This window comes from Arvicola amphibius, chromosome X (genome assembly GCF_903992535.2).
Source record: "Arvicola amphibius chromosome X, mArvAmp1.2, whole genome shotgun sequence".
NCBI classification, from domain to species: domain Eukaryota; kingdom Metazoa; phylum Chordata; class Mammalia; order Rodentia; family Cricetidae; genus Arvicola; species Arvicola amphibius.
The window spans coordinates 129,154,437-129,165,005 of NC_052065.1; positions in this window are offsets into that span (position 1 = coordinate 129,154,437).

The window sequence follows — 10,569 nt, forward strand, 5'->3', positions numbered from 1 at the left end:
ATCCTCTGCAATCTGTTCTGCTAGAGGGAAACACTAGTCTGACATGGAATTAAATAGTTTAATAATAATTTTATAAATCTTCTAATAATTATAATAATTTTATATAAACAGAATCAACAAACACATACACATCTGTTCCTATATTTATGGGATTCATCTAATCTACTTCCTGTAGAAGCAGGTAATTTTTCATTGGTTTGTAGTACTTCAGCACTTTTTACAGATTGTTACAATTTACTTGACTAATCTGCCTCTGATTTCAGTTATTGTGCAGAAAATGGCTAGGATTATTCTTGTTTTCTAGCTTATATCTTTGAGTAGATATAAGAACATTTTTTTAAGTTACCCTGGAATGTCAAGATATTTTATCTATCTATCTATCTATCTATCTATCTATCTATCTATCTATTTATTGTTTTAAGAGGAAAGAGTTTATTCTACCTTACATGTTATTGTCCATCACTGAGGAAAGAGAAAGCAAGAAGTCAAGACTTGAAACTGAAAGCACGAACTAAAACAAAAACCATAGAGGAACTTTCTTTCTCTCAAGCTCAAGTTCAGATACCTTTCTGTTTTTCTTTAATTTTTGGTGTTTTAATATTTTCCCTTTTATTGAAAATAGATTATTTTCTCATGTAATATATCTCAGTAACAATATCTCCTCAATCTACTTCTTCCTGTTCCTCCTCTCTTCCCTTCCATCTGGAGTCATTACCTTGCAGTCTCTCATAGAAAAGAACAGACTTTTAAGAGATAGCAACCAAACATAACAAAATAAAATATAGTAAGATAAAACAATAACCATCACATCAAAATTGGATGAGGCAAACCAACAGAAGGAAAAGAGTCCTAAGAGTAGGCATTAAAATTACAGACACACTCGTTCTCACAGTCAAGAGTCTCATAAAGATACTAAGCTAATAGCTATCATATATACAGAGAGGACCTGGTGCAGACTAATGCAGGCCCCATGCTTGCTACTTCCTTCTCTGTGAGTTCATTTGAGTTTTGTTTAGTTAATTTGCAGTGACGTGCTCTCCTGGTGTTCTCTATCCCCTTTGGTTCTTATTCTCCTTCTACCTCCTTTATCTGGGGTTCCCTGAGCTCTGAGGTGAAGGATTTGATGAAGATATCCCATTTAGAGTTGTGTGTTCCAAGGTCTCTGTCTCTCTCTGTGTCTTTCTCTCTCTAATGTCTGACTGTAGAAATTTCTTATTGTTATCGATAATTTTACAACAAGAAAATAAAGTGTCAAGCCCAATTTTGTTAGAAAAACAACATGTACATAGCAAACTCAAGTCAGGAAGATGAAAGCAGGAACTAAAATAGAGACCATGGAGAAGCATTCTTTTTTGCTTTTCTCTCAGAGTATTGCCACTGGTAAGTCTCCTTCCCCTAGTCAGGCACCAGCAAACATATGGGCAGAACTATTGAACTTAGTTGCTTAAATAAAAGATAAATGTGGTGGGATTACAGGAAGAACTGATAACAGTGTGTAAATATATGGGATTCTCCAAAAATAAAAGATTAATAATTCTTATAAAAGAATAAAACACAAATTTGTTGGCACCTTCATCAGGTACTGATTATCCCCTCCCTTGAAGCATAAAAAATAAATATTTGTTGTTTATAAGTTTCTCTGCAGAAAATATTTTTGTGAGGGAAACCTTATGGACTAAAATTATACTGTGTTTATAAAAAGGCTAAACTGTAAAAGGCTGGCTATTAAAATAAGCCATCAACAGAGGGATTTACCTAAGGAAATAGCTCAATTAAATTATGTGGTGCCTCTGGGGTTAGAGGAATGAATAACACCTATCTCTCATAATTAGATACTAAGAAGAAGGGTAGGGACTTAAGAAGAAAATCACAAAGGTTTCAGGAAATAGGAAACTTTCTGTTTCTGAATGTCTTTATCTGTTTTTAAGTCCTCATTACAAATGAACTTTTTGCATGACCTTTGAAGTGTTTGTTGATCATGGTATAAGATGCCAAATAAGGCTTTGTAAATAGCTATCTTATTATATTTTTGTTATCATAATATTAATGTACTGTAGATTCTCAATTATTATATAATAATTCTCATTTCTAATACTTCATGGCATTTGTAGTTCGACCTCACAATTAAACTATAATGCTGGAACACTCATCGTTTAGTCCACATTTTTTTTTTCATACTGGGCATTGAAATTAGTTTCATGCATGGTTAGGCAAGCTTTCTTTCACCAGTCCTCTTTTCAGTCTTATTTTGATGCAGTGTCTCACTAACTTGCCCAGGCTGGTCTTGCAGTGGTTTCTTTTATGTATTTTTAATTTTTTTAATTGAATCTTTAGGGGTTTCACATCATGCACCCTAATTCTGTTCACCTCCCAGTCCCACTATATTTCCCATTATCATCCATGTACCATGCCCCTAACACAAAATAAAGTAAGCAAGCAAGTACACAAAAGCAATAGCAAAAAACGGAAAACCCAATAACACAAAAACAAAACCAAAAAACCACACGCAAAACCGAAAAAATCTCTGCTTCTCTTTCTCTCCCAAATCTCTATCACCTTTTTATCCATCCTGATGGCATTGGAAGTTTCGGTGTGTCATATAGTATACTGCATTTTTCCATCAGCTTGACTGGCAACTGTCCATTGAAATGAATCACTGGTCTAATTCAAGATCTCTGAGGTTTGGTACAATATCCTCAGTGGATCCTCACTGGAGTCTAGATAACTTACTTTTCATTACAATATCCTCACATCAAAGGGTACCACAAGCGCCTAACCATCAGAAAAGCAGAATGATAATTTCAACATTGTAGGATATTTTGGTTACTTTATCATGTGCCTCTCAGCCTCTAGAAGTGGGTTAAAATAAGTAGATGTGAAGCTACAGGTTTATGCTATTTTCTTATGTAACCTAAATAAACTAAGATATGAATGGTCTGTTGGAATAAACACTCTGTAGTGATCATGTTAGTGCTTTACTTCAGTTCAGAAGGTCAGCATAGGGAAGACACTGAGGTTCCCAATGCCTAAGGGCTGATCTCTGTGTACCTGATCTTTCAGAGATCAATGTGAAGCACCTGAGTAAGTGTTGTCAGTTTGAAACTATTTCTAGAAGAGCACACATACTTCTTGGTTATAACTAATCATGTACAAACAGAACATTCATTTCTTGCTGAAGTTGAATAAGAATTCACTGTCATGGAAAAGTTCTTAGGACTTTGTAAATCAGTGTATAACACTTGCTTAGGGTGAAACTGTAAGTCAGTTACCTAGAACCAAGAGTCCCTACAAGGTACAAATCTCTGTAAGGGACAGTCTAAAATGGAATACTTCCTTAGAAAATCATAACCTCAGAGAAAAGAAAGAAAAGGGAAAGTATGTACAAATGAGTATAAGCTCATGTGATCGGGGGGATCTACAAAAATGCTTGAGTGACACAAATGAAGTGTAATTAATTCTGTATGGGACAGTTAGAGAAAAATCACAGAAGGGAAATCAAATTTAAGCTAGGCCTTCGGGGTTGAGTGGGTGTTCACAAGTTATGCAAAAGGAGAAGAATGCATTTATCATGAATTCCTATCTGTGTGTTTGTATATATGTTTGGGTGTGGGAATTTATATTTTAAAATATTGATTAACATAATATTAGTTTATACACCAAAGCTATATATTTGTGGTTTGTACAGTAAAATATATGTATATGTATATAACTAATACAACAGGTGAACAATATTCAATAATATTCTTTTGTGTATATTAAAATAACTAAAAGAATAAATTTAAAGTATATCAGTATAAAATGAAAATTAAATCAGGTGATGAATGTTTTTTATTAGCTTTATTTAGCAATTTCACATTGTATAAAATTAGACTATTTCATTCTTTGTTTCTTTGCTTCAACTTTTCTCTATCCAAATTTGGGACTGTACTTTGCATTGAAATTTTATCTACCCTTTCAACTGCACTGATGATTTTTTATCTCTACTAAAGGGCTTTTATTTTTTCAATATGATCTTTTATTAACCCTTTGATAATGTCATACATGTACACAAGGTATTTTGATCCCATTCACCTCAATTTCTAACCCTGATTCCTCTCATATTCACCCTCTAAACGTTTCCTCCCTCTCAACTTCTTGTTCACTATTGTACCCATGGTTATATCTTATCATACTGGTTGTTATTATAGTTCACAGGGTTCAGAGCTGAGTCGGTCTTTTGTTAACATTCCCCCCAGTAGCTAGTGTAGTAACTTTCATTGCTCTCAAAATTAGCCATCAGACAATAAAATCCATGGTCAGTACCAACTTGATTTCTCTATGTATTATGAACAAGTTGTGAGGTAGCTTCAGTAATAGGGTCTTACCATCAAGCATTTTGGCAAACAAAAGAAATAGCAATATCTTTTTTTTTCTTTTTATTTCCATCTCCTCCCCTCCTCCTCCCCCTTCCCTCCCCTCCTCCTCCCCATTCCCTCCCCTCCTTCTCCCCCTTCCCTCCCCTCCTCCTCCCCCTTCCCTCCCCTCCTTCTCCCCCTTCCCTCCCCTCCCCTCCACCCATACCTCCCCTCCCTCCCTCTCAAGGCCAAGGAGCCATCAGGGTTCCCTACTCTATGCTAAGACCAAGGTCCTTCCAACTCCCCCCAGGTCCAGGAAGGTGATCGACCAAGCTGAGAAGGCTCCCACAGAGCCCATCCATACAGAAGAGTCAGAGCCCAGCGCCATTGCCCTTTGCTTCTCAGTCAGCCCCCGCTGTTGGCCACATTCAGAGAGACGGGTTTGGTCGCATGATCCATCAGTCCCATTCCAACTGGAGTTGGTGATCTCCCATTAGTTCTGTCCCACCGTCTCCATGAGTGAACGCACCCCTCTCGTTCCTGACTTTCTCCCTCATGTTCTCTCTCCTTCTGCTCCTCATCAGGACCTTGGGAGCTCAGTCCAGTGCTCCAATGTGGGGCTCTGTCATTTTCTTCATCTATCGTCAGGTGGAGGTTCTATGGTGATATGCAAGAAATTCATCAGTATGGCTATAGGAACTGGCCTTTTCAGGCTCCCTCTCCTCAGCTGCCCAAGGAACTAACTGGGGGCGTCTCCCTGGAAACCTGGGAACCCCTCTAGGGTCAAGTCTCTTGACAACCCTCAGGTGGCTCCTTAAATTAAGATATATGCTTCCCTACTCCCATATCCACCCTTCCTGTATCCCAAGCATCCCATTCCTCCGAGCTCCCCCCATTCTCCCCTTCACACTTTTCTCTCCCCATCTTCCCTTGGCCCAGTCTCGCCCAACCCTCAAGTTCCCAATTTTGCCTGGCGGTCGTGTCTACTTCCAATATCCAGGAGGATTACTATATCTTTTTTTGGGAGTTCACCTTCTTATTATCTTCTCAAGGATCCCAAATTTATAGGCTCGATGTCCTTTAATTATGGCTAGAAACCGATTATGAGTGAGAAATAGCAATATCTTATACTGTTTTGTGATCTCCAGGACACCACTGACAAACACCTTGAGGGGAAATATCCCATACTTGGCACTGTATTTTTATATGACTTCTAGGAGTATTATGCTCTCAATAGAGTAACTACAACCAAAGCCATATGTAGTGTGTGTGTGTATGTGTGTGTGTGCGTGTGTGTGTGTGTGTGTGTGTGTGTGTGTGTGTGTGTGAGAGAGAGAGAGAGAGAGAGAGAGAGAGAGAGAGAGAGAGAGAGATGGGAGTCCCCTCTGTGTGTTGCTTATATTGGTTAATGAATAAAGAAACGGCCTTGGGCTGATAGGGCAGAACTTAGGTAGGTAGAGAAGGAAAAACTGAATTCTGGGAGGAAGAAAGCAGAGTGAGGAGAAGTCATGAACCCACCTCTAGAGACAGACATGTTGAGACTTTGTTGGTAGGCCACGACCTCATGGTGATATACAGATTAATAGAAATGAGTTAAATTAATATGTAAGAGTTAGCCAATAAGAAGTTATAGCTAATGGGCCAAGCAGTGATTTAATGAATACAACTTCTGTGTAGTTATTTCGGGGCTAAGCTAGCCAGGCAGCAGGGACCAGCAAGCCACCCTCCTTGCAATGTGTGTGTGTGTGTGTGTGTGTGTGTGTGTGTGTGTGTGTGCATGTGTGCTTAGGAAGCTTATAAAATAGTAGGTTTCCATATGGCTTTTTCAAACCTTAGTGTTATTCCCTTCTTCCCCACCTCATCTGTCCTCCTTTCCCAATCCTCTCCTCACTTAAACTATATTCCTTATTATTCCCTCTTTTTAAAAATATCACTAGGCTTTACCTGTAAATGTTTTCTTTCTTCTTTCCCCTCAGGAGCCAATTGGCTTACCCAGAAGTTTGATATTCCCCTTTCACTGTCTTTTCTAAGTTTAATACTCTAGCATGCTTTAAATGGTTAGCTGCCTTTTCTTGGTTTTGCCTTTAAATCTCAGTGACAGAAAAATAATATTCCTTAGGGAAAATGTTTTTAAAACATCAGGGCCAACTTCTGTAAATAATAAGAAAAATTAAGATCATTGGTCTCTGGGTTTCTTCACTTTGACAAGGCATTTGACAACATTGAATGTATTTTTTCATGTTAAGAAAATAAAATTATAGAATTCAGCTATGAAACTATTTCATTTTTGAGGTCCCATTTACACTGTGTGGACCATTAGTAAAATATCTTCTGAATGAATGAACAAAGGAATGGTATATTCTTTATGTATATTACTTCCAGAGTTGACAAATGATATTCAAAGCTCTCACAATTCCATATTTATAACCAATATGTGCTGTCTTCCATTACTTTCTATCTTTGGAGCAAGACTCTCACAAAACTGATGCGGCCTTAGTATCTTCACTTTGGAAGGAGACTATAGTATGTTAGAAGCATGTTCATGGTTGCAGAAGAGACATTAATTATTAGATAAAGGGACAGGGCTATTTATACTAGAGGACAACAACAACAAAGTCAAAGGAAATATTAGCATTACATAAACATTTTGATGTGGGAAAGAGGAATAATGATAACAATGTATAAAACTTTCATGGAAATATGTTTCATTGAGGTGAAAGTAATTTAGCCATGATTTAGGAATTCACAAACAGTTGCCATAAGAAGATAGTGAACTTAAAATTAGTGAATTCATAAAATAAGAGATTTTCTAATGTTTCTGGTAGGGAAGAATACATAATTTCATGTCCCAAGATTTAGTATTATTTTTGTCTTCTTTTACTTAAAAAATCCTCAATGATATTTTCAGCTTTCAAGTCTTGATCTGTGTACTTCACCTGTTTGATTGTTTTTTCTTGGTTTCTTGAGTTTCTTTTCGAGATTTATTGATTTCTTCCAATTTCTGTTTATCTTCCATTTCTTTAAGGGATATTTTCAATTCTTTAACGATCTCTATCATTTTCATAAAGTTATATTTAAGATAGTTTTCTTCTGCTTTTTCGGGGTTAGGATGATGAGGTCTTCCTGTGGTATGACCACTGAGATCTGGCATTATCATGTTGCTTTTTAGATTGTTGAATGAATTTTTGCGTTGGAGTATACATATCTCTTCCTCCAATTGGTGCCAGCAATATTTTACCTCTTTGTCCAATCCTTGCAGTTGCTGTCCATGTCTTAGAAAGCTGTTCTTTAGCTCTGTGCAGTGGCTGTTTGTGTCACAGGGAGCCACTGAGGTCTCTCTTGGCCCACTCTCTTTGTTTTTTCTGTGCAGTTGCAGCCTGTGGTTCAGATTTCCTCTGAGGTCACAGGGGTTAGGTGAATTTAAGGGCAGAGTGGGCCTTGTAGCTTACAGGTTCTGATAGATGGTAGTGGGTGTTGGAACAGCCTACCTGCAGAAAGCTTGCCTGCTGTCTGGCTAGTGAAGCTGAGGCATGTGGGGGAGTGGACGGGGGTTTTGCCCAGGTACCAAGGGCCTGGAGAGTGGGGTGCCTAGATGGCTGGCTGATTACTCACCTCTTGTTCTGCTGTGAAAATATTTACTCTCTTAAATTGCTTTTGTCTGGTTCTATGACCACAGAGATGATGAAAGAACTTATCAAAAGGATTTTATGTAGATTTTAGACCAAATTAATTTGGGGGTATAGTAATAGTATATGCATAAACAGTGATAATTTTTCCTGTTTTTAAAATACTTTATGTCGATAGGTAAATTGTGATATCTCTATTATTATTCTTAAACAGTTCATTTTAACTGTGCTAAATATATACCATTGTACATTTCCCTGATTTTCCATTGGCCCCACTTCTATTTGTTTTAAAGTGTAGCATCTTGCACTCATAAGATACAATCATGATATGGGTATTAGTTTAAAATGAATTTAATTAGTTTAGTCTCTTTGAAGTACCATAACACTGCATTTTAGTGGCTAGTACCAATTACTATTTCTGCTAGCAATGTAAAAAGATTACTTTTCCCCATGCAGCCTTGCTAACATTTGTTGGTTTTCTGTTCTCTTGATGACAGTCATTCAGCCTTGAGTGTAATGGAATTTCAATGCAGTCTTAATTTACATTTACTTAATAGTTATAGATGTTGAACATTTTCTCATACTTTTGCTTCATTTTAAATGTGCACTCAGTTTATTTGCAAATGTACTGACAGAATTAGTTGTTCTTCTTAGTATTTTGCATTTTAATTATGTAATTATTTATTTAATTTGATAAATTGTTTAATTAATACATTAATTATTATGGATAATACTCTTTCATGAGCGATTTTGTCCAACTTTGAAAACTATCAGTTTATTCTCCTGAATATTTTCTTTGCTGTGCAGATGCTTTTTAATTGGATAAAATCCTATTTAAGAAACCTTCCTACTATTTTCTAAGCTATTAAGAACCTTGTTAGAAAGTCAGTGCCAATAAGCACATCTTCAGGCGTTTTCTCTGTATCTTCCTCTAGCGTTTTCAGAATTTTAGAACTTACATCAAGATCTTTGGGCCATTTGAATTGAGTTTTATGGGGTAAAGAGACAGATATCAAATATTAATGGATTATATGAATATCAAGTTTTCTAGAATCAAGCATTTGTCTAAAGTTTGTTTTTCTCCAAGTTATCTTTTGTTCTTCATTTTGAGTATATTCTTGGCTCCTAAGATCTATTACTTTGGTCTATGTGTCTGTTTTGTGCTAGTAATATGTATACAACAGCGGATGTATGCATATATAGATAGAGAAAATAGTGTATACACACATGTACATGGACATAATGGATTTCAATTCTAATATAAGGAAGAATATAATTATGTGGTTTTCAAATAGAACTGGCGATGTTGAATTATTAATTTAAATAAGCCAGCTTAACAGAGACAAGTCATATGCATGTTCTCTTTATGTAGAAAATAGGGTGGGAAAGGAACTTGAAAAGGAGGGCTCCTAGGGACAAGATGGAAGGATAAGAGTGATAAACCATAGACAATGCAAAGATTTCTTTGTATGTTTGTGTTTAAATGCCATAGATTAATACTCTGGAAAATCATCATGCTAATAAAATTTAAATAAAATAAAGGCAGAGAATGCCTACAGAGCAAATTTATAAAATATTTGGATGATTTTTATTTTCCCATAATTTAAAGGACCAAGGATATCTTCATGAATTTTACAAATCCAACAGTGTGTTAGATGAACTAAAAATATTAACCAAACTGTATATTATCAGAAAAAAATTGTTCAGTGTGTATAATGTAGATTATCCATAACTATGTTTTCTACAATATTTTGAAGCTCAGATGTCCAAATTATATACACCAATAAAGAAAAATTCTCTCATCTCTTGTAAGAAAAAAATACTCTCCACTTTTAGCATCATTTCTCACAAAAATTCTAACTATAGGATTCTTGATATATGTATCATCAGGAAAACTCAGAATCATCCATTTTGAAAACTTGTTCCTAGCATTTTCACTTTAAGCTCAACTTTTAAACATATATCAGATCCTTTCTTTTTCAATATATATGAGTAATATGTACAAGAAAATGAAAAAAAAATTCCCGGACAAACTGGATTGCTATTGATTTAGGAAATATTAGATTCTATGTAATTTCTTTAGTTTATTTTATTGTTAAAACAATGAAGGAATAGTCTTTGCAAAAAAACATATCTCATTATCAACATAACCCAGACTCTTATAGTAATGAATCCTTTCTATAGAATCTATTGTACTACTAGTTTTTATGGTTAACTTAAAACCAAGTCTATGAGTAGGGAGCTTCAATTGGGGGATTTTCCAGAATAGACTGGCTTGTGGCCATTTCTCTGAAAGACCAATTGTTTCTTGATAGGGGAGATCCTGCTGTGGGCCATGCTACCTCCTGACAGGTGGTGTGGGTTGAAAAAGAAAACTGTCTGAGCAAGAGGGAGATAAAAGGAAATTCAATAAGCTTCTCCATGGGTTCTGCTTCAAGCTCCTTCTTAGAATTCCTGCCTTATTATCTACCAATGATGTACTGTAATTTTTAAGATGAAATTAAAAATAATTTTTCCTTAAGTTGCTTTTGGTAATTGTGTTTATCAGAAAAACAGGAAGAAATTTTAGATATTCTAGAGAAATAGGAAAAAATGGGCATGTTGCAACA